The 5,647-nt window shown below is 27.4% G+C and overlaps 1 long non-coding RNA gene across 1 annotated transcript; it reads right to left on the bottom strand.

The window, feature by feature from the left end:
• Nucleotides 1-246: 246 nt before the first annotated feature.
• On the bottom strand, nucleotides 247-5,115 carry LOC127732603 (uncharacterized). The gene is made up of 4 exons (XR_007996340.1): nucleotides 4,987-5,115; nucleotides 1,399-1,500; nucleotides 1,142-1,192; nucleotides 247-353 (listed from the first exon to the last, which is right to left on the bottom strand). It is a non-coding gene; the product is annotated as an uncharacterized LOC127732603 (long non-coding RNA).
• Between the last annotated feature and the right edge of the window lie 532 nt (nucleotides 5,116-5,647).

Genomic DNA, 5,647 nt, shown 5'->3' with positions numbered 1-5,647 from the left:
AGGATAGTTAAAATACAAAAAAGTTTTTTCTTTCTTTTTCTTTGTAAATTCATGATATTATTTTTCTTTCTTTTCTCGATTAGTTTGTTTAAAAATAAAATACCATGTTGTCTCATCTATATATAGTTTCTTAAAACAAAAAAAAAAATAACACCTTTCATTTGATAAACATTTATTTAAAATATTTAAAATTGTATTTGATTTTTAGTTGAAACATTTATACTGCAACCATTTTTTTTCCCTTTCTTTTGTATGATGAATATACTGTTCATGTCCTTCACTGTATTCATCTGTTAAAATAACCTTTTTTGGTCATCTAATAAAGAGTCGAGAAAATCTACTTCCATCGGTTCCTAAAACATATATAAACTTGTAATTAAGTATTCATTTTTAGTAATAAATAATATTTAATTATTTGACAAGAAAACAAACAAAATATGATGAAATCCTTTTTTTCTTTAAAATCAAAATAGAAGAAAAAAAAAATCGTTCTTTTTAATCAGGTAAAGATAATAAAAGCTTTCCTTTATTCACCCACGTGACGTCACCTCTTCACATTCTAATTATAGAAATTGAAGATGATCGCCATGTTTTTGTTTGTTGTCCTGAGTTGTTTTTTATCAATTACCCATGTGGGAAGTGATGTAAATACAGCAGATTGTTATACAAGTGAAGAAATATTGGATTGTCGAGGTGGTGGTATTCAATACTTTAGTGGAGAGATAGATCCTTCTATTAACAGGGTGTTGATGAACTATATTCTGAAAAGTGACCAGATTAAAATGTCCGCGTGAAAGCCACTTGTGTGTTCGAACTTACGATGTCAAATAAAGAGCTATGTGGCACAGTGGAAGGGAAAATTATAGTGGTGAACGGGGAAGAATGCTTATCGTATGTAAGTACATCGTGTTTGATTAAATTTTACAAGTGAAAAAATAGTTGAATAGTTAGCATGATTACCATATTAGGAAGTTAATTACATGACCATATAAGGAAAGCATGTGCTATTTTGTATACCTTATTAGGAAATGTTAATCATGTGACCATATAAGGAAAAAAAATAACCACGTGATATATATTTTGATTTCGATTATTGATAAAAATTGATTTATTGTTGAAAATAAAAAAATTATATACTCACATTGAGATATATCTCACTTGCTTCTTTTATATCATTTTCTAATGATATGTCCTGATAAGAAAATAATGTAGGAAATTAACATAGTGAGATATGTGTCTATGTAAAGGAAGTAATCTATGTCATAAATTTGATTTACAAACTTTAAAAAAAATCTTTATTTCATTAGTTATCAATCGCAATTACTCATGTTAAACAATATATTTTGATTATGATTATTGTAATATAAAGGATTATATTTATAAAAGAGTTATGCTTACATTTTTTTGTTTACTACATGTACTGCTGCTTCCACTTGCAACATTATTTTCTACCTCCATAGGCTCCTGCATGGTACTTTCTGTTAAATCAATTACTTGATTCTAAAAAGAAAAAAAAATAATTAGTTAAGACAATAATCAATGTTTACTACTCATTGTTATGACTAAGTTTTCAGGACACAACCATTGAAACATACATTTCCAGAGTAGAAGAAGTAACGATGACAGAAAAAAATTTCACTAGATAAGATAAGTGTATATTTTTCATATATTTAAGTCAAGACAATAAAGAAAATATACCTGTATGTCATAATCACACTTCTAACATGTAAAACAATATACAAGAGAAAGAGAAAAATGTTAGTGTTTGATAGCAAATATTTTTTTTTTTAATTAGGAATAAGCACTACAATTGGAGTGAATGAAATTGAAGAAGAAGAAGGAAACAGCACTTACATCAATGGATTATATTGAAAGTATTAATTTTAAAGATTTGAAATTAAATAAGATAAGAAAATCATTTAATTTACATATCAATAAAGTTTATGTAAGTGGGAGAAAAGACAGAAAATAAAAAAAAAAATATTGCATTCATTCCAAAATAAAGCTTTTATCATAAATTAAATAAGTATTCATAATATTTTTTTTTACAGCTAACGAAGGAACAGAAAGTGTTAGGAAATGGATTATTGTAGTTGTTTGTCTTTCTGTGTTTTCTTTAACAATTTTATTTGTTTTATTAGTTAAGTTTTTTTGTACTTATTGTAAAAAGAGAAAATCTTATTATCATGTAAATAGCATTGAGTTAAAAAGGGTGCCTAGCATAACATCGCATTTATCATCAGAAGTTGAATTTTGTGTTTTAGATGAAAGGAAACAAAAGTAATCTCCTTTTTTAGCATTCTTATATAATTTCTTCAATTTGATTTTTTTTTTCATTCCAGACATTTTGGCAGTTTGTGTTATTATTGGTGTTCTGTATCTGTTGCCAATAAATCCAATTTTTAGAGAAGATTTAATAGGGTACCTACAGAACATCTACTTTTTAACAACCGGAAGACATTTAATTATTTCTAGGAAGTTCAAAAAATATTGTAAACAGTTTTCAACTTATTTGTATTATTTGTTAAACAAGAATCAACCGAGAAGATCAACAAGAACAAGAAATCAACCTGATCGTTTAACTTATCATTAGTAATAATTAACAAAATTTTGTACTTACTTTTTCAATAGTTTGATGTGATGCTCTTTCTTTTTTTTCCAATCTTCTGACTTTTGCCATTAAATTAAACAATTCCTTTTTCAACATTATAATTTCTTGTTGGGTATTCATGATGAAAATTGAATTATAATTTCATTTGAAAAAATGGGTTAGTATTTATAAAGATTGGTTGTCGTGTAAAATATGCAATAAACAAAGAATCAAAAAAACAAATTAGAACATGACTTTTTGTCTTTTGAAATAGTTTTGTTATTAAGAATATTCATTCCTTTGAAGGTATATTGAAAAACATGATTACTCAATTAATGGTGAAAATCTCCGCTCCAAATTTTTCTTTGAAGATTGTGTTTTGATAAGCACATTATCATTGATTACATTAACACTTGTTAATTTTGAATTTTAATTTCATTTGATGGTTAGTATTTATAAAGATTGGTTGTCGTGTTAACCATACAATAATCAAAGAATCAAAAACATAAAATTAGAACATCATAGATTTCATGTTAACACTTGCAAATTTTTTTGTTTGTATTTTTTTGTTTTCATAAAGAGAGATTATTTTATGTTTCCTTCATACTTTTTCATTTTTTGTATTGGTCTTTTTTTTTAGTTGTTAAACATATTTTTTTTTAACATAAAATTATTGTCTATCATTGTATTAGTGTTGATATTTTACAATGATTGTATATCATTGTATTAGTGCTGTTAATTGTTACTCAATTAATGCTCACAAAATCCATTCCTTTTCTTCTAGTGTAAAAGAATATATTATGTTTGTTTTGGGGTTTATTTTTTGTGAAGAAATATGTAGTTTGTAATTCTTAAATAAAAAATATGTTTTAAAAGTTAAAAGAATCTAACAATTTATTTAGATTATTCAAAATGAAAACATTCTCATGTATAGTGCTTTTATTATATCAATGGTGCAATCTTATTAAAGCTTTAAACAGAAAGTGATAGTCTATGGAAATTAGAGTTACCTTCCTTTATCCACATTTTAGAGACAACAATATGCACATAGTTTTTTTTTGTGTTTTAATAAAGTTTGTTATATTATGTTTTCTTGTATCATAAGTTCTGACTGTTTTAATAGTGTGTATGTGTGTGAAGTTTATGCTTTTGATCTGACTGTGTTTAAAAAGTGTGTGTGTGGGTGAAGTTTATACTTTAGATCTTGTATTAAATTTAAAAAGTGTGTGTGTGAAGTTTATACTTTGGATCTTGTATTTTATTTGTTAAACATTGTACAGATATCTCACCTTTAAGTGAAACTTAATTTTTTTGTTTAGTTAAACATACAGTAAGAGTTGGAAAGAAAATGAACTTTTCTAAAAAAAGTAAAATCAAAATAGAAAAGTAAGACAACAATTAAAATACTTTTCAACTCTGACCATTGTTTGTCTCATTTATTAAAAGTTCATTATGTTTTAGTTTTAAAACTATTATGAGTGGAATATTGTCAATGAGATGTATACATGCATGCTATTCATTGCTACACACTTATCTAACATGATTAAAAAAAAAAAAGGAAACAAAAGAAAATAAGGAAAACAAAAGAAATTGGATTATTATGAGTGGAATATTGTCAATGAGAGGTAAACATACATACATAGTATTCAAAGGTACACATTAATTTATTGTGATATAATACAAGGATGACAAATAGAATTTAATTGGACATTTTCACTGGTTTAAAAATTCTCATTTTCATGTATGTTTCTCAAGAGTTTGGTTGGTTGGATATAAGTTCAGTATAACACAATGGACGAAGAAGTGAACAATCTTTTGGCACCAATTTATTACAATATAGAAAATCCAAGTTCTTTTTCCTCAGCTAGAAAACTTTATCACATTGTTAATGCGGATGGAAAAAAAATCGGTTACCACAAAATAAAGAGATGGTTAAATGCACAAGACAATTATTCCTTACAAAAAACTCCCAGACATTCTTTTAAGAGATTACGTGTGTATACAACTGGAATTGGTAACTTAATGGACGTCGACCTAATGCAAGTAAGTAATTTTTCGCAATGGAACTCTGGATATAATTTTATACTAGTTGCCATAGATTGCTTTAGTCGTCGTCTTTGGATGCAAGAATCAAAGAGTAAAAAAGGTGTTGACATAGCCAAAGCTTTTGGAAAAATTCTCCAATCAGCAAAGGTAGACAAGATCCGCTCGGACGTTGATGGATGTTTCAAGTCGAAGGTTGTTTCAAAAACTTTTCAAGGAAAGGGGAGTGCGACATTTTGTAACGAAGAACGAGATAAAAGCAAACTATGCAGAGCGTGTAATACAAACCATAAAAAACAAATTTTATCGTTACTTTACTAAAAAGAGAACGTATCGGTACATTGACAACTTACAAAAATTTCTAAAGAGCTACAATGCAACACCACACAGGTCCTTAAACTACATTGCCCCCAACGATGTTACACCTGAAAACGAAGCGGATGTATGGGTTCAACAATACTTGAACAAAAAACAATCACATGATAAGATGAGTCGACCAAATACCAAAAACACGAAACAACTTAAAACTGAAGCAGATTCGATGAGAAAAAAAAGAATGCAACAACGAAAGAGTTACAAATTTAAAATCGGTTCTCTTGTTCGAATTGCTTATACGCGACACATCTTTAACAGAAGTTATAGTCAAAAATGGACGGATGAGATATTTAAAGTTGTACGGAGATTTAAAAAGCAGAACATCAACATTTATAAATTGGGTTCCTTTTATAACGATGAAGTGATTTTAGGTGAATATTATTCTTCTGAACTTCAAGCTGTTGATAAATCAGATGCATCACTCTGGGTCGTAGAGAAAGTTCTTAAAAAGCGTAAAAGGCGAGGGAAGACTGAGTTTTTATGTAAATTTCAAGATTGGCCTGATAAATATAATCAATACATTCCCGAGGAAGACATTCAAACACTATCATGAAAAACGATGATATTGACGAGGAGCATATTATTTTCTTAATCAACGACCAATCAAATAAGTATTATCCCGAAAATACACCTTCAAAT

This window comes from Mytilus californianus, unplaced genomic scaffold (assembly GCF_021869535.1).
Source record: "Mytilus californianus isolate M0D057914Y unplaced genomic scaffold, xbMytCali1.0.p SCAF_25, whole genome shotgun sequence".
Classification (NCBI taxonomy): Eukaryota; Metazoa; Mollusca; class Bivalvia; order Mytilida; family Mytilidae; genus Mytilus; species Mytilus californianus.
Note: the sequence above shows the minus strand (reverse complement) of the source record. Positions and strands in the feature narration are given on the sequence as shown.